We start from the raw sequence: 20,825 nt of genomic DNA, 5'->3' as shown, positions 1-20,825 counted from the left end.
GCTCTAGGCAAGCCTCTAGTCTAGCCTCTAAGCTCTAGGCTAGGCTCTAGGCTCTAGGCAAGCCTCTGGGCTCTGGGCTCTAGGCTCTAGGCAAGCCTCTGGGCTCTAGGCTCTAGGCAATCCTCCAGGCTCTAGGCTCTAGGCAAGCCTCCGGGCTCTAGGCTCTAGGCAATCCTCCAGGCTCTAGGCTCTATGCTAGTCTCTAGGCTAGCCTCTAGGTTCTAGGCTCTAGGCAAGCCTCTAGGTTCTAGGCTCTAGGCAAGCCTCTAGGTTCTAGGCTCTAGTGAAGCCTCTAGCCTCTAGGCCATCCTCTAGGCCATCCTCTAGGCTCTAGGCTCTAGGCTAGCTTCTAGGCACTAGGCTCTAGGCAAGCCTCTAGGCAAGCCTCTAGGCTCTAGGCAAGCCTCTAGGCTCTAGGCAAGCCTCTAGGTTCTAGCCTCTAGGCTCAAGGTTCTAGCCTCTAGGCTCTAGATTCTAGGCTCTTGGCAAGCCTCTATACTCTAGGCTCTAGGCTCTAGTGACGCCTCTAGCCTCTAGGCCATCCTCTGGGCTCTAGGCAAGCCTCTAGGCTCTATGCTAGCCTCTAGGCTCTAGGTTCTATGCTAGCCTCTAGGCTCTAGGCTCTAGGCAAGCCTCTAGGCTCTAGGCTCTAGGCTCTAGGCAAGCCTCCAGGCAAGCCTCCAGGCTCTAGGCTCATGGCTCTAGGCTCAATCCTCTAGGCAAGACTCTAGGATCTAGGCTCTAGGCAAGCCTCCAGGCTCTAGGCTCATGGCTCTAGGCTCAATCCTCTAGGCAAGCCTCTAGGATCCAGGCTCTAGGCAAGCTTCTAGGCAAGCCACTAGGCTCTGGGCTCCAGGCTCTTGATTCTAGGCTCTAGGCTAGCCTCTAGGCTCTAGTCTCTAGGCTAGCTTCTAGGCTCTAGGCTTTATGCAAGCCTCTAGGCTCTAAGCTCTAGTCTAGGCTCTAGGCAAGGCTCTAGGCTCTAGGTTCTAGGCAAGCCTAAAGGCTCTAGGCTCTAGGCAAGCCTCTATGCTCTAGGCTCTAGGCAAACTGCTAAACTCTAGGCTCTAGGCAAACCTCTAAACTCTAGGCTCTAGGCAAGCCTCTAAACTCTAGGCTCTAGGCAAGCCTCTAGACTCTAGGCAAGTCGCTAGGCTCTAGGCAAGTCGCTAGGCTCTAGGCTCTAGGGAAACCTCGAAGCTCTAGGCTCTAGGCAAGCCTTTAGGCTCTAGGCAAGCTTCTGGGCTCTAGGCTCTATGCTAGCCTCTAGGCTCTAGGCTCTATGCTAGCCTCTAGGCTCTAGGCTCTAGGCAAGCCTCTAGGTTCTAGGCTCTAGGCAAGCCTCTAGGTTCTAGGCTCTAGGCTAGACTCTAGGCTCTAGTCTCTAGGCTTGCTTCTTGGCACTGGGCTCTAGGCAAGCCTCTAGGCAAGGCTCTAGGCAAGGCTCTAGGCAAGCCTCTAGGCTCTCGGTATGCCTCTAGGCTCTAGGTTCTAGCCTCTAGCCTCTAGCCTCTAGCCTCTAGCCTCTCGCCTCTAGGTTCTAGCCTCTGGGCTCTAGGTTCTAGCCTCTAGGCTCTAGGTTCTAGGCTCTTGGCAAGCCTCTATGCTCTAGGCTCTAGGCTCTAGTGAAGCCTCTAGCCTCTAGGCCATCCTCTAGGCTCTAGGCTAGCCTCTTGGCTCTAGGCTCTAGGCAAGCCTCTTGGCTCTAGGCTAGCCTCTTGGCTCTAGGCTCTAGGCAAGCCTCTTGGCTCTAGGCTCTAGGCTAGCCTCTAGGCTCTAGTCTCTAGGTAAGCTTCTAGGCACTAGGCTCTAGGCAAGCCTCTAGGCTCTAGGCAAGGCTCTAGGCAAGTCTCTATGCTCTAGGCTCTAGGCAAGCCTCTAGGCTCTAGGCCAGCCTCTAGTCTAGCCTCTAGGCTCTAGGCTCTAGGTTCTAGGCTCTTCGCCAGCCTCTATGCTCTAGGCTCTAGGCTCTAGGCCATCCTCTAGGCTCTAGGCCATCCTCTAGGCTCTAGGCCATCCTCTAGGCTCTAGGCTAGCCTCTAGGCTCTAGTCTCTAGGCTAGCCTCTAGGCTCTAGTTTCTAGGCTAGCTTCTAGGTACTATGCTCTAGGCAAGGCTCTAGGCAAGCCTCTATGCTCTAGGCTCTAGGTAAGCCTCTAGGCTCCAGGCAAGCATCTAGGTTCTAGGCTCTAGGCAACCCTCTAGGCACTAGCCTCTAGCCTCTAGGTTCTAGCCTCTCGGCTCTAGGTTCTAGGCTCTTGGCAAGCCTCTATGCTCTAGGCTCTAGGCTCTAGTGAAGCCTCTAGCCTCTAGGCCATCCTCTAGGCTCCAGGCCATCCTCTAGGCTCTAGTGTAGCCTCTAGGCTCTAGGCCACCCTCTAGGCTCTAGGCAAGCCTCTAGGCTCTAGGCAAGCCTCTAGGCTCTAGTCTCTAGGCTAGCCTCTAGGCTCTAGTCTCTAGGCTAGCCTCTAGGCTCTAGTCTCTAGGCTAGCTTCTAGGTACTATGCTCTAGGCAAGGTTCTAGGTAAGCCTCTAGGCTCTAGGCAAGCCTCTGGGCTCTAGGCTCTAGGCATAGAGCTCTAGGCTCTATGCTAGCCTCTAGGCTCTAGGCAAGCATCTAGGTTCTAGGCTCTAGCCTCTAGCCTCTAGGTTCTAGCCTCTAGGCTGTAGGTTCTAGGCTCTTGGCAAGCCTCTATGCTCTAGGCTCTAGGCTCTAGTGAAGCCTCTAGCCTCTAGGCCATCCTCTAGGCTCCAGGCCATCCTCTAGGCTCTAGGCAAGCCTCTAGTCTAGCCTCTAGGCAAGCCTCCGGGCTCTAGGCTCTAGGCAGTCCTCCTGGCTCTACGCTCTAGGCAAGCCTCTAGGCTCTAGGCTCTGGGCTCTATGCTCTAGGCACGACTCTATGCTCTAGGCACGACTCTATGCTCTAAGCTCTAGGCTCTAGTGAAGCCCCTAGGCTCTAGGCCATCCTCTAGGCTCTAGGCTCTAGGCTAGCCTCCAGGCTCTAGGCAAGCCTCCAGGCTCTAGGCAAGCCTCCAGGCTCTAGGCAAGCCTCCAGGCTCTAGGCAAGCCTCCAGGCTCTAGGCAAGCCTCCAGGCTCTAGGCTCTGGGCGAGCCTCAAGGCTCTAGGCTCTGGGCAAGCCTCCAGGCTCTTGGCAAGCCTCCAGGGTCTAGGCTCTAGGCAAGCCTCCAGGCTCTAGGCTCTAGGCAAGCCTCCAGGCTCTAGGCTCATGGCTCTAGGCTCAATCCTCTAGGCAAGACTCTAGGCTCTAGGCAAGACTCTAGGCTCTAGGCTCTAGGCAAGCCTCCAGGCTCTAGGCTCATGGCTCTAGGCTCAATACTCTAGGCAAGCCTCTAGGATCCAGGCTCTAGGCAAGCTTCTAGGCAAGCCACTAGGCTCTGGGCTCTAGGCTCTTGATTCTAGGCTCTAGGCTAGCCTCTAGGCCATAGTCTCTAGGCTAGCTTCTAGGCTCTAGGCTTTATGCAAGCCTCTAGGCTCTAAGCTCTAGTCTAGGCTCTAGGCAAGCCTCCAGGCTCTAGGCTCATGGCTCTAGGCAAGCCTCCAGGCTCCAGGCTCTAGGCTCATGGCTCTAGGCTCAATCCTCTAGGCAAGCCTCTAGGATCCAGGCTCTAGGCAAGCTTCTAGGCAAGCCACTAGGCTCTGGGCTCTAGGCTCTTGATTCTAGGCTCTAGGCTAGCCTCTAGGCTCTAGTCTCTAGGCTAGCTTCTAGGCTCTAGGCTTTATGCAAGCCTCTAGGCTCTAAGCTCTAGTCTTGGCTCTAGGCAAGCCTCCAGGCTCTAGGCTCTAGGCAAGCCTCTAGGCTCCAGGCTCTCGGCAAGCCTCTGAGCTCTAGGCTCTCGGTAAGCCTCTAAGCTCTAGGCAAGCATCTAGGTTCTAGGCTCTAGGCTAGCCTCTATGCTCTTGTCTCTAGGCTAGTTTCTAGGCTCTACGCTCTATGCAAACCTCTAGGCTCTAGGCAAGCCTCTAGGCTCTAAGTTCTAGGCTCTAGGCAAGCCTCTGGGCTCTAATAAAGGCTCTAGGCTCCAGGCAAGCCTCTAGACTCTAGGCTCTAGGCTCTCGGCTAGGCTCTAGGCTCTAGCCAAGCCTCTAGGCTCTGGGCAAGCCTCTAGGCTCCAGGCAAGCCTCTAGACTCTAGGCTCTAGGCTCTCGGTAAGCCTCTAGGCTCTAGGCAAGCCTCTAGGCTCTAATAAAGGCTCTCGGTAAGCCTCTAGGCTCTAATAAAGGCTCTAGGCAAGCCTGTAGGCTCTAGGCTCTCGGTAAGCCTCTAGGCTCTAGGCTCTCGGTAAGCCTCTAGGCTCTAGGCTCTAGGCTATCCTCCATGCTCTTGTCTCTAGGCTAGTTTCCAGGCTCTAGGCTCTATGCAAACCTCTAGGCTCTAGGCAAGCCTCTAGGCTCTAAGTTCTAGGCTCTAGGTGAGCCTCTAGGCTCTAGGCAAGCCTCCAGGCTCTAATAAAGGCTCTGGGCAAGCCTCTAGGCTCTAGGCTCTCGGCTAGGCTCTAGGCTCTAGGCAAGCCTCTAGGCTCTGGGCAAGCCTCTAGGCTCTAGGCAAGCCTCTAGGCTCTAAGTTCTAGGCTCTAGGCAAGCCTCTAGGATCTAGGCAAGCCTCTAGGTTCTAGGCTCTGGGCTATCCTCTATGCTCTTGTTTCTAGGCTAGTTTCTAGGCTCTAGGCTCTATGCAAACCTCTAGGCTCTAGGCAAGCCTCTAGGCTCTAAGTTCTAGGCTCTAGGTGAGCCTCTAGGCTCTAGGCAAGCCTCTAGGCTCTAATAAAGGCTCTAGGCAAGCCTGTAGGCTCTAGGCTCTAGGCTCTAGGCAAGCCTGTAGGCTCTAGGCTCCAGGCTCTCGGCAAGCCTCTCAGCTCTAGGCTCTCGGTAAGCCTCTAGGCTCTAGGCTCTAGGCAAGCCTCTGGGCTCTAGGCTCTAGGCTCTAATAAAGGCTCTAGGCAAGACTCTAGGCTCTATTAAAGGCTCTAGACAAGCCTCTAGGCTCTAATTAAGGCTCTAGGCAAGCCTGTAGGCTCTAGGCAAGCCTCTGGGCTCTAGGCTCTAGGCAATCCTACAGGCTCTAGGCTGTAGGCAAGCCTCTAGACTAGCCTCTAAGCTCTAGGCTCTCGGTAAGCCTCTAGGCTCTAGGCAAGCCTCTAGGTTCTAGGCTCTAGGCTATCCTCTATGCTCTTGTCTCTAGGCTAGTTTCTAGGCTCTAGGCTCTATGCAAACCTCTAGGCTCTAGGCTCTAAGTTCTAGGCTCTAGGTGAGCCTCTAGGCTCTAGGCAAGCGTCTAGGCTCTAATAAAGGCTCTGGGCAAGCCTCTAGGCTCTAGGCTCTCGGCTAGGCTCTAGGCTCTAGGCAAGCCTCTAGGCTCTAAGTTCTAGGCTCTAGGCAAGCCTCTAGGCTCTAGGCTCTGGGCTCTCGGTAAGCCTCTAGGCTCTAGGCTCTAGGCAAGCCTCTGGGCTCTAGGCTCTAGGCTCTAGGCAATCCTCCAGACTCTAGGCTAGGCTCTGGTCTCTAGGCAAGCCCGTAGTCTCTAGGCAAGCCTCTAGTCTCTAGGCTCTAGGCCAGTCTCTAGACTAGCCTCTAGGCTCTAGGCAAGCCTCTAGGCCCTAGTCTCTAGGCTCTAGGCAAGCCTTTAGGTTCTAGGCAAGCCTCTGGGCTCTAGGCTCTAGGCTCTAGGCAAGCCTCTAGGCTCTGGGCAAGCCTCTAGGCTCTAGGCAAGCCTCTAGGCTCTAAGTTCTAGGCTCTAGGCAAGCCTCTAGGATCTAGGCAAGCCTCTAGGTTCTAGGCTCTGGGCTATCCTCTATGCTCTTGTTTCTAGGCTAGTTTCTAGGCTCTAGGCTCTATGCAAACCTCTAGGCTCTAGGCAAGCCTCTAGGCTCTAAGTTCTAGGCTCTAGGTGAGCCTCTAGGCTCTAGGCAAGCCTCTAGGCTCTAATAAAGGCTCTAGGCAAGCCTGTAGGCTCTAGGCTCTAGGCTCTAGGCAAGCCTGTAGGCTCTAGGCTCCAGGCTCTCGGCAAGCCTCTCAGCTCTAGGCTCTCGGTAAGCCTCTAGGCTCTAGGCTCTAGGCAAGCCTCTGGGCTCTAGGCTCTAGGCTCTAATAAAGGCTCTAGGCAAGACTCTAGGCTCTATTAAAGGCTCTAGACAAGCCTCTAGGCTCTAATTAAGGCTCTAGGCAAGCCTGTAGGCTCTAGGCAAGCCTCTGGGCTCTAGGCTCTAGGCAATCCTACAGGCTCTAGGCTGTAGGCAAGCCTCTAGACTAGCCTCTAAGCTCTAGGCTCTCGGTAAGCCTCTAGGCTCTAGGCAAGCCTCTAGGTTCTAGGCTCTAGGCTATCCTCTATGCTCTTGTCTCTAGGCTAGTTTCTAGGCTCTAGGCTCTATGCAAACCTCTAGGCTCTAGGCTCTAAGTTCTAGGCTCTAGGTGAGCCTCTAGGCTCTAGGCAAGCGTCTAGGCTCTAATAAAGGCTCTGGGCAAGCCTCTAGGCTCTAGGCTCTCGGCTAGGCTCTAGGCTCTAGGCAAGCCTCTAGGCTCTAAGTTCTAGGCTCTAGGCAAGCCTCTAGGCTCTAGGCTCTGGGCTCTCGGTAAGCCTCTAGGCTCTAGGCTCTAGGCAAGCCTCTGGGCTCTAGGCTCTAGGCTCTAGGCAATCCTCCAGACTCTAGGCTAGGCTCTGGTCTCTAGGCAAGCCCGTAGTCTCTAGGCAAGCCTCTAGTCTCTAGGCTCTAGGCCAGTCTCTAGACTAGCCTCTAGGCTCTAGGCAAGCCTCTAGGCCCTAGTCTCTAGGCTCTAGGCAAGCCTTTAGGTTCTAGGCAAGCCTCTGGGCTCTAGGCTCTAGGCTCTAGGCAAGCCTTTAGGTTCTAGGCAAGCCTCTGGGCTCTAGGCTCTAGGCAATCCTACAGGCTCTAGGCTGTAGGCAAGCCTCTAGACTAGCCTCTAGGCTCTAGGGTATAGGTAAGCCTCGAAACTCTAGGCAAGGCTCTAGGCAAGCCTCTAGACTCTAGGCAAGCCTCTAGGCTCTAGGCTCTGGGCTCTCGGTAAGCCACTAGGCTCTAGGCTCTAGGCAAGCCTCTGGTCTCTAGGCTCTAGGCAAGCCTCTAGGATCTACTAAAGGCTCTAGGCAAGCCTCTAGGCTCTATTAAAGGCTCTAGGCAATCCTGTAGGCTCTAGGCTCCAGGCTCTCGGCAAGCCTCTAAGCTCTAGGCTCTCGGTAAGCCACTAGGCTCTAGGCAAGCCTCTAGGTTCTAGGCTCTAGGCTAGCCTCTATGCTCTTGTCTCTAGGCTAGTTTCTAGGCTCTAGGCTCTATGCAAACCTCTAGGCTCTAGGCAAGCCTCTAGGCTCTAAGTTCTAGGCTCTAGGTGAGCCTCTAGGCTCTAGGCAAGCCTCTAGGCTCTAATAAAGGCTCTAGGCAAGCCTCTAGGCTCTAGGCTCTCGGCTAGGCTCTCGGCTAGGCTCTAGGCAAGCCTCTAGGCTCTAGGCAAGCCTCTGGGCTCTAAGTTCTAGGCTCTAGGCAAGCCTCTAGGCTCTAAGTTCTTGGCTCTAGGCAAGCCTCTAGGCTCTAGGCTCTGGGCTCTCGGTAAGCCTCTAGTCTCTAGGCTCTAGGCAAGCCTCTGGGCTCTAGGCTCTAGGCAATCCTCCAGACTCTAGGCTAGGCTCTGGTCTCTAGGCAAGCCTCTAGTCTCTAGGCAAGCCTCTAGTCTCTAGGCTCTAGGCCAGCCTCTAGACTAGCCTCTAGGCTCTAAGCAAGCCTCTAGGCCCTAGTCTCTAGGCTCTAGGCAAGCCTTTAGGTTCGAGGCAAGCCTCTGGGCTCTAGGCTCTAGGCAATCCTACAGGCTCTAGGCTCTATGCTCTAGGCAAGCCTCTAGGCTCTAATAAAGGCTTTAGGCAAACCTCTAGGCTCTAATAAAGGCTCTAGGCAAGCCTCTAGGCTCTAGGCTCTCGGCAAGAATCTAGGCTCTCGGTAAGCCTCTAGGCCCTAGGCAAGCCTGTAGGCTCTAGGCTCTAGGCAAGCCTCTGGGCTCTAGGCAATCCTCCAGACTCTAGGCTAGCCTCTAGGCTCTAGGCTCTAGGCAAGCCTCTAGTCTCTAGGCTAGGCTCTAGGCTCTATGCAAGCCTCTAGGCACAAGGCTCTAGACTCTTGGCTCCAGGCTCTAGGCAAGCCTCTAGGCTCTAGGCTCTGAGCATCCTCCAGGCCTTAGGCAAGCCTCTAGGCTCTAGGCAAGCCTCTAGGCTGTAGGCTCTAGGCTCTAGGCTCTAGGCTAGAATCTAGGGAAGCCTCTAGGCTCTAGGCTCTAGGCAAGCCTCTAGGCTCTAATAAAGGCTCTAGGCAAGCCTGTAGGCTCTAGGCTCTAGGCTCTCGGCAAGCCTCTAAGCTCTAGGCTCTCGGTAAGCCGCTAGGCTCTAGGCAAGCCTCTAGGTTCTAGGCTCTAGGCTAGCCTCTATGCTCTTGTCTCTAGGCTAGTTTCTAGGCTCTAGGCTCTATGCAAACCTCTAGGCTCTAGTCAAGACTCTAGGCTCTAATAAAGGCTCTAGGCAAGCCTGTAGGCTCTAGGCTCTAGGCTCTAGGCAAGCCTGTACGCTCTAGGCTCCAGGCTCTCGGCAAGCCTCCAAGCTCTAGGCTCTCGGTAAGCCTCTAGGCTCTAGGCAAGCCTCTAGGTTCTAGGCTCTAGGCTATCCTCTATGCTCTTGTCTCTAGGCTAGTTTCTAGGCTCTAGGCTCTATGCAAACCTCTAGGCTCTAGGCAAGCCTCTAGGCTCTAAGTTCTAGGCTCTAGGTGAGCCTCTAGGCTCTAGGCAAGCCTCTAGGCTCTAATAAAGGCTCTAGGCAAGCCTCTAGGCTCTAGGCTCTCGGCTGGGCTCTAGGCTCTAGGCAAGCCTCTAGGCTCTGGGTAAGCCTCTAGGCTCTAAGTTCTAGGCTCTAGGCAAGCCTCTAGGCTCTAGGCAAGCCTCTAGGCTCTAGGCTCTGGGCTCTCGGTAAGCCTCTAGTTTCTAGGCTCTAGGCTATCCTCTATGCTCTTGTCTCTAGGCTACTTTCTAGGCTCTAGGCTCTATGCAAACCTCTAGGCTCTAGGCAAGCCTCTAGGCTCTGGGCAAGCCTCTAGGCTCTAGGCAAGCCTCTAGGCTCTAAGTTCTAGGCTCTAGGCAAGCCTCTAGGCTCTAAGTTCTAGGCTCTAGGCAAGCCTCTAGGCTCTAGGCTCTGGGCTCTCGGTAAGCCTCTCGTCTCTAGGCTCTAGGCAAGCCTCTGGGCTCTAGGCTCTAGGCTCTAGGCAATCCTTCAGACTCTAGGCTAGGCTCTGGTCTCTAGGCAAGCCTCTAGTCTCTAGGCAAGCCTCTAGTCTCTAGGCTCTAGGCCAGCCTCTAGACTAGCCTCTAGGCTCTAAGCAAGCCTCTAGGCCCTAGTCTCTAGGCTCTAGGCAAGCCTTTAGGTTCTAGGCAAGCCTCTGGGCTCTAGGCTCTAGGCAATCCTACAGGCTCTAGGCTCTATGCTCTAGGCAAGCCTCTAGGCTCTAATAAAGGCTTTAGGCAAACCTCTAGGCTCTAATAAAGGCTCTAGGCAAGCATCTAGGCTCTAGGCTCTCGGCAAGAATCTAGGCTCTCGGTAAGCCTCTAGGCCCTAGGCAAGCCTCTGGGCTCCAGGCTCTAGGCAAGCCTCTAGGCTCCAATAAAGGCTCTAGGCAAGACTCTAGGCTCTATTAAAGGCTCTAGACAAGCCTCTAGGCTCTAATAAAGGCTCTAGGCAAGCCTGTAGGCTCTAGGCAAGCCTCTGGGCTCTAGGCTCTAGGCAATCCTACAGGCTCTAGGCTGTAGGCAAGCCTCTAGACTAGCCTCTAAGCTCTAGGCTCTCGGTAAGCCTCTAGGCTCTAGGCAAGCCTCTAGGTTCTAGGCTCTAGGCTATCCTCTATGCTCTTGTCTCTAGGCTAGTTTCTAGGCTCTAGGCTCTATGCAAACCTCTAGGCTCTAGGCTCTAAGTTCTAGGCTCTAGGTGAGCCTCTAGGCTCTAGGCAAGCCTCTAGGCTCTAATAAAGGCTCTAGGCAAGCCTCTAGGCTCTAGGCTCTCGGCTAGGCTCTAGGCTCTAGGCAAGCCTCTAGGCTCTGGGAAGCCTCTAGGCTCTAAGTTCTAGGCTCTAGGCAAGCCTCTAGGCTCTAGGCTCTGGGCTCTCGGTAAGCCTCTAGGCTCTAGGCTCTAGGCAAGCCTCTGGGCTCTAGGCTCTAGGCAAGCCTCTAGGCTCTAATAAAGGCTCTAGGCTCTAATAAAGGCTCTAGGCAAGCCTGTAGGCTCTAGGCTCCAGGCTCTCGGCAAGCCTCTAGTTTCTAGGCTCTAGGCTATCCTCTATGCTCTTGTCTCTAGGCTAGTTTCTAGGCTCTAGGCTCTATGCAAACCTCTAGGCTCTAGGCAAGCCTCTAGGCTCTAAGTTCTAGGCTCTAGGTGAGCCTCTAGGCTCTAGGCAAGCCTCTAGGCTCTAATAAAGGCTCTAGGCAAGCCTCTAGGCTCTAGGCTCTCGGCTAGGCTCTCGGCTAGGCTCTAGGCAAGCCTCTAGGCTCTGGGCAAGCATCTAGGCTCTAGGCAAGCCTCTAGGCTCTAAGTTCTAGGCTCTAGGCAAGCCTCTAGGCTCTAGGCAAGCCTCTAGGCTCTAGGCTCTGGGCTCTCGGTAAGCCTCTAGGCTCTAGGCTCTAGGCAAGCCTCTGGGCTCTAGGCTCTAGGCTCTAGGCAATCCTCCAGACTCTAGGCTAGGCTCTGGTCTCTAGGCAAGCCTCTAGTCTCTAGGCAAGCCTCTAGTCTCTAGGCTCTAGGCCAGCCTCTAGACTAGCCTCTAGGCTCTAAGCAAGCCTCTAGGCCCTAGTCTCTAGGCTCTAGGCAAGCCTTTAGGTTCTAGGCAAGCCTCTGGGCTCTAGGCTCTAGGCAATCCTACAGGCTCTAGGCTCTATGCTCTAGGCAAGCCTCTAGGCTCTAATAAAGGCTTTAGGCTCTAGGCTCTCGGCTAGGCTCTAGGCAAGCCTCTAGGCTCTGGGCAAGCATCTAGGCTCTAGGCAAGCCTCTAGGCTCTGATTTCTAGGCTCTAGGCAAGCCTCTAGGCTCTAGGCAAGCCTCTAGGCTCTAGGCAAGCCTCTAGGCTCTAGGCTCTGGGCTCTCGGTAAGCCTCTAGGCTCTAGGCAAGCCTCTGGGCTCTAGGCTCTAGGCTCTCGGCAAGCCTCTAAGCTCTAGGCTCTCGGTAAGCCGCTAGGCTCTAGGCAAGCCTCTAGGTTCTAGGCTCTAGGCTAGCCTCTATGCTCTTGTCTCTAGGCTAGTTTCTAGGCTCTAGGCTCTATGCAAACCTCTAGGCTCTAGTCAAGCCTCTAGGCTCTAGGCGAGCCTCTAGGCTCTAGGCTCTAGGCTAGAATCTAGGCCAGCCTCTAGACTAGCCTCTAGGCTCTAGGCAAGCCTCTAGGCTCTAATAAAGGCTCTAGGCAAGCCTCTAGGCTCTAGGCTCTCGGCTGGGCTCTGGGCTCTAGGCAAGCCTCTAGGCTCTGGGTAAGCCTCTAGGCTCTAAGTTCTAGGCTCCAGGCAAGCCTCTAGGCTATAGGCAAGCCTCTAGGCTCTAGGCTCTGGGCTCTCGGTAAGCCTCTAGTTTCTAGGCTCTAGGCTATCCTCTATGCTCTTGTCTCTAGGCTACTTTCTAGGCTCTAGGCTCTATGCAAACCTCTAGGCTCTAGGCAAGCCTCTAGGCTCTAAGTTCTAGGCTCTAGGTGAGCCTCTAGGCTCTCGGCAAGCCTCTACGCCCTAATAAAGGCTCTAGGCAAGCCTCTAGGCTCTAGGCTCTCGGCTAGGCTCTCGGCTAGGCTCTAGGCAAGCCTCTAGGCTCTGGGCAAGCATCTAGGCTCTAGGCAAGCCTCTAGGCTCTAAGTTCTAGGCTCTAGGCAAGCCTCTAGGCTCTAGGCAAGCCTCTAGGCTCTAGGCTCTGGGCTCTCGGTAAGCCTCTAGGCTCTAGGCTCTAGGCAAGCCTCTGGGCTCTAGGCTCTAGGCTCTAGGCAATCCTCCAGACTCTAGGCTAGGCTCTGGTCTCTAGGCAAGCCTCTAGTCTCTAGGCAAGCCTCTAGTCTCTAGGCTCTAGGCCAGCCTCTAGACTAGCCTCTAGGCTCTAAGCAAGCCTCTAGGCCCTAGTCTCTAGGCTCTAGGCAAGCCTTTAGGTTCTAGGCAAGCCTCTAGGCTCTAGGCTCTCGGCAAGAATCTAGGCTCTCGGTAAGCCTCTAGGCCCTAGGCAAGCCTGTAGACTCTAGGCTCTAGGCAAGCCTCTGGGCTCTAGGCAATCCTCCAGACTCTAGGCTAGCCTCTATGCTCTTGTCTCTAGGCTAGTTTCTAGGCTCTAGGCTCTATGCAAACCTCTAGGCTCTAGGCAAGCCTCTAGGCTCTAAGTTCTAGGCTCTAGGCGAGCCTCTAGGCTCTAGGCTCTAGGCTAGAATCTAGGCCAGCCTCTAGACTAGCCTCTAGGCTCTAGGCAAGCCTCTAGGCTCTAATAAAGGCTCTAGGCAAGCCTCTAGGCTCTAATAGAGGCTCTAGGCAAGCCTGTAGGCTCTAGGCTCTAGGCAAGCCTGTAGGCTCTAGGCTCCAGGCTCTCGGCAAGCCTCTCAGCTCTAGGCTCTCGGTAAGCCTCTAGGCTCTAGGCTCTAGGCAAGCCTCTGGGCTCTAGGCTCTAGGCAATCCTCCAGACTCTAGGCTAGGCTCTGGTCTCTAGGCAAGCCTCTAGTCTCTAGGCAAGCCTCTAGTCTCTAGGCTCTAGGCCAGCCTCTAGACTAGCCTCTAGGCTCTAAGCAAGCCTCTAGGCCCTAGTCTCTAGGCTCTAGGCAAGCCTTTAGGTTCTAGGCAAGCCTCTGGGCTCTAGGCTCTAGGCAATCCTACAGGCTCTAGGCTCTATGCTCTAGGCAAGCCTCTAGGCTCTAATAAAGGCTTTAGGCAAACCTCTAGGCTCTAATAAAGGCTCTAGGCAAGCCTCTAGGCTCTAGGCTCTCGGCAAGAATCTAGGCTCTCGGTAAGCCTCTAGGCCCTAGGCAAGCCTGTAGACTCTAGGCTCTAGGCAAGCCTCTGGGCTCTAGGCAATCCTCCAGACTCTAGGCTAGCCTCTAGGCTCTAGGCTCTAGGTTCTAGGCAAGCCTCTAGTCTCTAGGCTAGGCTCTAGGCTCTATGCAAGCCTCTAGGCTCAAGGCTCTAGGCTCCAGACTCTTGGCTCCAGGCTCTAGGCTCTAGGCTCTAAGCATCCTCCAGGCCTTAGGCATGCCTCTAGGCTCTAGGCAAGCCTCTAGGCTGTAGGCTCTAGGCTCTAGGCTCTAGGCTAGAATCTAGGGAAGCCTCTAGGCAAGCCTCTAGGCTCTAATAAAGGCTCTAGGCAAGCCTATAGGCTCTAGGCTCTAGGCTCTCGGCAAGCCTCTAAGCTCTAGGCTCTCGGTAAGCCGCTAGGCTCTAGGCAAGCCTCTAGGTTCTAGGCTCTAGGCTAGCCTCTATGCTCTTGTCTCTAGGCTAGTTTCTAGGCTCTAGGCTCTATGCAAACCTCTAGGCTCTAGGCAAGCCTCTAGGCTCTAAGTTCTAGGCTCTAGGCGAGCCTCTAGGCTCTAGGCTCTAGGCTAGAATCTAGGCCAGCCTCTAGACTAGCCTCTAGGCTCTAGGCAAGCCTCTAGGCTCTAATAAAGGCTCTAGGCAAGCCTGTAGGCTCTAGGCTCTAGGCTCTAGGCAAGCCTGTAGGCTCTAGGCTCTAGGCTCTAGGCAAGCCTGTAGGCTCTAGGCTCCAGGCTCTCGGCAAGCCTCCAAGCTCTAGGCTCTCGGTAAGCCTCTAGGCTCTAGGCAAGCCTCTAGGTTCTAGGCTCTAGGCTATCCTCTATGCTCTTGTCTCTAGGCTAGTTTCTAGGCTCTAGGCTCTATGCAAACCTCTAGGCTCTAGGCAAGCCTCTAGGCTCTAAGTTCTAGGCTCTAGGTGAGCCTCTAGGCTCTAGGCAAGCCTCTAGGCTCTAATAAAGGCTCTAGGCAAGCCTCTAGGCTCTAGGCTCTCGGCTGGGCTCTAGGCTCTAGGCAAGCCTCTAGGCTCTAGGCAAGCCTCTAGGCTCTAGGCTCTGGGCTCTCGGTAAGCCTCTAGTTTCTAGGCTCTAGGCTATCCTCTATGCTCTTGTCTCTAGGCTACTTTCTAGGCTCTAGGCTCTATGCAAACCTCTAGGCTCTAGGCAATCCTCTAGGCTCTAAGTTCTAGGCTCTAGGTGAGCCTCTAGGCTCTCGGCAAGCCTCTACGCCCTAATAAAGGCTCTAGGCAAGCCTCTAGGCTCTAGGCTCTCGGCTAGGCTCTCGGCTAGGCTCTAGGCAAGCCTCTAGGCTCTGGGCAAGCATCTAGGCTCTAGGCAAGCCTCTAGGCTCTAAGTTCTAGGCTCTCGGTAAGCCTCTAGGCTCTAGGCTCTAGGCAAGCCTCTGGGCTCTAGGCTCTAGGCTCTAGGCAATCCTCCAGACTCTAGGCTAGGCTCTGGTCTCTAGGCAAGCCTCTAGTCTCTAGGCAAGCCTCTAGTCTCTAGGCTCTAGGCCAGCCTCTAGACTAGCCTCTAGGCTCTAAGCAAGCCTCTAGGCCCTAGTCTCTAGGCTCTAGGCAAGCCTTTAGGTTCTAGGCAAGCCTCTGGGCTCTAGGCTCTGGGCAATCCTGCAGGCTCTAGGCTCTATGCTCTAGGCAAGCCTCTAGGCTCTAATAAAGGCTTTAGGCAAACCTCTAGGCTCTAATAAAGGCTCTAGGCAAGCCTCTAGGCTCTAGGCTCTCGGCAAGAATCTAGGCTCTCGGTAAGCCTCTAGGCCCTAGGCAAGCCTGTAGACTCTAGGCTCTAGGCAAGCCTCTGGGCTCTAGGAAATCCTCTAGTCTCTAGGCTCTAGGCCAGCCTCTAGACTAGCCTCTAGGCTCTAGGCAAGCCTCTAGGCCCTAGACTCTAGGCTCTAGGCAAGCCTTTAGGTTCCAGGCAAGCCTCTGGGCTCTAGGCTCTAGGCAATCCTACAGGCTCTAGGCTGTAGGCAAGCCTCTAGGCTAGCCTCTAGGCTCTAGGCTCTAGGTAAGCCTCTAAACTCTAGGCAAGGCTCTAGGCTCTAGGCCAGCCTCTAGGCTCTAGGCTCTAAGTTCTAGGCTCTAGGCAAGCCTCTAGACTCTAGGCAAGCCTCTAGGCTCTAGGCTCTGGGCTCTCGGTAAGCCTCTAGGCTCTAGGCTCTAGGCAAGCCTCTGGGCTCTAGGCTCTAGGCAAGCCTCTAGGCTCTAATAAAGGCTCTAGGCAAGCCTCTAGGCTCTAATAAAGGCTCTAGGCAAGCCTGTACGCTCTAGGCTCCAGGCTCTCGGCAAGCCTCTAGGTTCTAGGCTCTAGGCTATCCTCTATGCTCTTGTCTCTAGGCTAGTTTCTAGGCTCTAGGCTCTATGCAAAGCTCTAGGCTCTAGGCAAACCTCTAGGCTCTAAGTTCTAGGCTCTAGGTGAGCCTCTAGGCTCTAGGCAAGCCTCTAGGCTCTAGGCTCTCGGCTAGGCTCTAGGCAAGCCTCTAGGCTCTGGGCAAGCATCTAGGCTCTAGGCAAGCCTCTAGGCTCTGATTTCTAGGCTCTAGGCAAGCCTCTAGGCTCTAGGCAAGCCTCTAGGCTCTAGGCTCTGGGCTCTCGGTAAGCCTCTAGGCTCTAGGCAAGCCTCTGGGCTCTAGGCTCTAGGCTCTCGGCAAGCCTCTAAGCTCTAGGCTCTCGGTAAGCCGCTAGGCTCTAGGCAAGCCTCTAGGTTCTAGGCTCTAGGCTAGCCTCTATGCTCTTGTCTCTAGGCTAGTTTCTAGGCTCTAGGCTCTATGCAAACCTCTAGGCTCTAGTCAAGCCTCTAGGCTCTAGGCGAGCCTCTAGGCTCTAGGCTCTAGGCTAGAATCTAGGCCAGCCTCTAGACTAGCCTCTAGGCTCTAGGCAAGCCTCTAGGCTCTAATAAAGGCTCTAGGCAAGCCTCTAGGCTCTAGGCTCTCGGCTGGGCTCTGGGCCTCTAGGCAAGCCTCTAGGCTCTGGGTAAGCCTCTAGGCTCTAAGTTCTAGGCTCCAGGCAAGCCTCTAGGCTATAGGCAAGCCTCTAGGCTCTAGGCTCTGGGCTCTCGGTAAGCCTCTAGTTTCTAGGCTCTAGGCTATCCTCTATGCTCTTGTCTCTAGGCTAGTTTCTAGGCTCTAGGCTCTATGCAAACCTCTAGGCTCTAGGCAAGCCTCTAGGCTCTAAGTTCTAGGCTCTAGGTGAGCCTCTAGGCTCTCGGCAAGCCTCTACGCCCTAATAAAGGCTCTAGGCAAGCCTCTAGGCTCTAGGCTCTCGGCTAGGCTCTCGGCTAGGCTCTAGGCAAGCCTCTAGGCTCTGGGCAAGCATCTAGGCTCTAGGCAAGCCTCTAGGCTCTAAGTTCTAGGCTCTAGGCAAGCCTCTAGGCTCTAGGCAAGCCTCTAGGCTCTAGGCTCTGGGCTCTCGGTAAGCCTCTAGGCTCTAGGCTCTAGGCAAGCCTCTGGGCTCTAGGCTCTAGGCTCTAGGCAATCCTCCAGACTCTAGGCTAGGCTCTGGTCTCTAGCAAGCCTCTAGTCTCTAGGCAAGCCTCTAGTCTCTAGGCTCTAGGCCAGCCTCTAGACTAGCCTCTAGGCTCTAAGCAAGCCTCTAGGCCCTAGTCTCTAGGCTCTAGGCAAGCCTTTAGGTTCTAGGCAAGCCTCTAGGCTCTAGGCTCTCGGCAAGAATCTAGGCTCTCGGTAAGCCTCTAGGCCCTAGGCAAGCCTGTAGACTCTAGGCTCTAGGCAAGCCTCTGGGCTCTAGGCAATCCTCCAGACTCTAGGCTAGCCTCTATGCTCTTGTCTCTAGGCTAGTTTCTAGGCTCTAGGCTCTATGCAAACCTCTAGGCTCTAGGCAAGCCTCTAGGCTCTAAGTTCTAGGCTCTAGGCGAGCCTCTAGGCTCTAGGCTCTAGGCTAGAATCTAGGCCAGCCTCTAGACTAGCCTCTAGGCTCTAGGCAAGCCTCTAGGCTCTAATAAAGGCTCTAGGCAAGCCTCTAGGCTCTAATAGAGGCTCTAGGCAAGCCTGTAGGCTCTAGGCTCTAGGCAAGCCTGTAGGCTCTAGGCTCCAGGCTCTCGGCAAGCCTCTCAGCTCTAGGCTCTCGGTGAAGCCTCTAGGCTCTAGGCTCTAGGCAAGCCTCTGGGCTCTAGGCTCTAGGCAAGCCTCTAGGCTCTAATAAAGGCTCTAGGCAAGACTCTAGGCTCTATTAAAGGCTCTAGACAAGCCTCTAGGCTCTAATTAAGGCTCTAGGCAAGCCTGTAGGCTCTAGGCAAGCCTCTGGGCTCTAGGCTCTAGGCAATCCTACAGGCTCTAGGCTGTAGGCAAGCCTCTAGACTAGCCTCTAAGCTCTAGGCTCTCGGTAAGCCTCTAGGCTCTAGGCAAGCCTCTAGGTTCTAGGCTCTAGGCTATCCTCTATGCTCTTGTCTCTAGGCTAGTTTCTAGGCTCTAGGCTCTATGCAAACCTCTAGGCTCTAGGCTCTAAGTTCTAGGCTCTAGGTGAGCCTCTAGGCTCTAGGCAAGCCTCTAGGCTCTAATAAAGGCTCTGGGCAAGCCTCTAGGCTCTAGGCTCTCGGCTAGGCTCTAGGCTCTAGGCAAGCCTCTAGGCTCTGGGCAAGCCTCTAGGCTCTAAGTTCTAGGCTCTAGGCAAGCCTCTAGGCTCTAGGCTCTGGGCTCTCGGTAAGCCTCTAGGCTCTAGGCTCTAGGTAAGCCTCTGGGCTCTAGGCTCTAGGCTCTAGGCAATCCTCCAGACTCTAGGCTAGGCTCTGGTCTCTAGGCAAGCCCGTAGTCTCTAGGCAAGCCTCTAGTCTCTAGGCTCTAGGCCAGTCTCTAGACTAGCCTCTAGGCTCTAGGCAAGCCTCTAGGCCCTAGTCTCTAGGCTCTAGGCAAGCCTTTAGGTTCTAGGCAAGCCTCTGGGCTCTAGGCTCTAGGCTCTAGGCAAGCCTTTAGGTTCTAGGCAAGCCTCTGGGCTCTAGGCTCTAGGCAATCCTACAGGCTCTAGGCTGTAGGCAAGCCTCTAGACTAGCCTCTAGGCTCTAGGCTATAGGTAAGCCTCGAAACTCTAGGCAAGGCTCTAGGCAAGCCTCTAGACTCTAGGCAAGCCTCTAGGCTCTAGGCTCTGGGCTCTCGGTAAGCCACTAGGCTCTAGGCTCTAGGCAAGCCTCTGGGCTCTAGGCTCTAGGCAAGCCTCTAGGCTCTACTAAAGGCTCTACGCAAGCCTCTAGGCTCTATTAAAGGCTCTAGGCAAGCCTCTAGGCTCTAATAAAGGCTCTAGGCAATCTGTAGGCTCTAGGCTCCAGGCTCTCGGCAAGCCTCTAAGCTCTAGGCTCTCGGTAAGCCACTAGGCTCTAGGCAAGCCTCTAGGTTCTAGGCTCTAGGCTAGCCTCTATGCTCTTGTCTCTAGGCTAGTTTCTAGGCTCTAGGCTCTATGCAAACCTCTAGGCTCTAGGCAAGCCTCTAGGCTCTAAGTTCTAGGCTCTAGGTGAGCCTCTAGGCTCGAGGCAAGCCTCTAGGCTCTAATAAAGGCTCTAGGCAAGCCTCTAGGCTCTAGGCTCTCGGCTAGGCTCTCGGCTAGGCTCTAGGCAAGCCTCTAGGCTCTAGGCAAGCCTCTAGGCTCTAAGTTCTTGGCTCTAGGCAAGCCTCTAGGCTCTAGGCTCTGGGCTCTCGGTAAGCCTCTGGGCTCTAGGCTCTAGGCAATCCTCCAGACTCCAGGCTAGGCTCTGGTCTCTAGGCAAGCCTCTAGTCTCTAGGCAAGCCTCTAGTCTCTAGGCTCTAGGCCAGCCTCTAGACTAGCCTCTAGGCTCTAAGCAAGCCTCTAGGCACAAGGCTCTAGACTCTTGGCTCCAGGCTCTAGGCAAGCCTCTAGGCTCTAGGCTCTGAGCATCCTCCAGGCCTTAGGCAAGCCTCTAGGCTCCAGGCAAGCCTCCAGGCTGTAGGCTCTAGGCTCTAGGCTCTAGGCTAGAATCTAGGGAAGCCTCTAGGCTCTAGGCTCTAGGCAAGCCTCTAGGCTCTAATAAAGGCTCTAGGCAAGCCTGTAGGCTCTAGGCTCTAGGCTCTCGGCAAGCCTCTAAGCTCTAGGCTCTCGGTAAGCCGCTAGGCTCTAGGCAAGCCTCTAGGTTCTAGGCTCTAGGCTAGCCTCTATGCTCTTGTCTCTAGGCTAGTTTCTAGGCTCTAGGCTCTATGCAAACCTCTAGGCTCTAGTCAAGCCTCTAGGCTCTAAGTTCTAGGCTCTAGGCGAGCCTCTAGGCTCTAGGCTCTAGGCTAGAATCTAGGCCTGCCTCTAGACTAGCCTCTAGGCTCTAGGCAAGCCTGTAGGCTCTAGGCTCTAGGCTCTAGGCAAGCCTGTAGGCTCTAGGCTCCAGACTCTCGGCAAGCCTCTAAGCTCTAGGCTCTCGGTAAGCCTCTAGGCTCTAGGCAAGCCTCTAGGTTCTAGGCTCTAGGCTATCCTCTATGCTCTTGTCTCTAGGCTAGTTTCTAGGCTCTAGGCTCTATGCAAACCTCTAGGCTCTAGGCAAGCCTCTAGGCTCTAAGTTCTAGGCTCTAGGTGAGCCTCTAGGCTCTAGGCAAGCCTCTAGGGCCTAATAAAGGCTCCAGGCAAGCCTCTAGGCTCTAGGCTCTCGGCTGGGCTCTAGGCTCTAGGCAAGCCTCTAGGCTCTGGGTAAGCCTCTAGGCTCTAAGTTCTAGGCTCTAGGCAAGCCTCTAGGCTCTAGGCTCTGGGCTCTCGGTAAGCCTCTAGGCTCTAGGCTCTAGGCAAGCCTCTGGGCTCTAGGCTCTAGGCTCTAGGCAATCCTCCAGACTCTAGGCTAGGCTCTGGTCTCTAGGCAAGCCTCTAGTCTCTAGGCAAGCCTCTAGTCTCTAGGCTCTAGGCCAGCCTCTAGACTAGCCTCTAGGCTCTAAGCAAGCCTCTAGGCCCTAGTCTCTAGGCTCTAGGCAAGCCTTTAGGTTCTAGGCAAGCCTCTGGGCTCTAGGCTCTAGGCAATCCTACAGGCTCTAGGCTGTATGCTCTAGGCAAGCCTCTAGGCTCTAATAAAGGCTTTAGGCAAACCTCTAGGCTCTAATAAAGGCTCTAGGCAAGCCTCTAGGCTCTAGGCTCTCGGCAAGAATCTAGGCTCTCGGTAAGCCTCTAGGCCCTAGGCAAGCCTGTAGACTCTAGGCTCTAGGCAAGCCTCTGGGCTCTAGGAAATCCTCTAGTCTCTAGGCTCTAGGCCAGCCTCTAGACTAGCCTCTAGGCTCTAGGCAAGCCTCTAGGCCCTAGTCTCTAGGCTCTAGGCAAGCCTTTAGGTTCCAGGCAAGCCTCTGGGCTCTAGGCTCTAGGCAATCCTACAGGCTCTAGGCTGTAGGCAAGCCTCTAGGCTAGCCTCTAGGCTCTAGGCTCTAGGTAAGCCTCTAAACTCAAGGCAAGGCTCTAGGCTCTAGGCAAGCCTCTAGGCTCTAGGCAAGCCTCTAGGCTCTAGGCTCTGGGCTCTCGGTAAGCCTCTAGGCTCTAGGCTCTAGGCAAGCCTCTGGGCTCTAGGCTCTAGGCAAGCCTCTAGGCTCTAATAAAGGCTCTAGGCAAGCCTCTAGGCTCTAATAAAGGCTCTAGGCAAGCCTGTAGGCTCTAGGCTCCAGGCTCTCGGCAAGCCTCTAGTTTCTAGGCTCTAGGCTATCCTCTATGCTCTTGTCTCTAGGCTAGTTTCTAGGCTCTAGGCTCTATGCAAACCTCTAGGCTCTAGGCAAGCCTCTAGGCTCTAAGTTCTAGGCTCTAGGTGAGCCTCTAGGCTCTAGGCAAGCCTCTAGGCTCTAATAAAGGCTCTAGGCAAGCCTCTAGGCTCTAGG

The sequence above is a fragment of the Mobula birostris genome, unplaced genomic scaffold (genome assembly GCF_030028105.1).
Source record: "Mobula birostris isolate sMobBir1 unplaced genomic scaffold, sMobBir1.hap1 scaffold_738, whole genome shotgun sequence".
NCBI classification, from domain to species: Eukaryota; Metazoa; Chordata; class Chondrichthyes; order Myliobatiformes; family Myliobatidae; genus Mobula; species Mobula birostris.
This window is presented reverse-complemented; position numbering follows the sequence as displayed.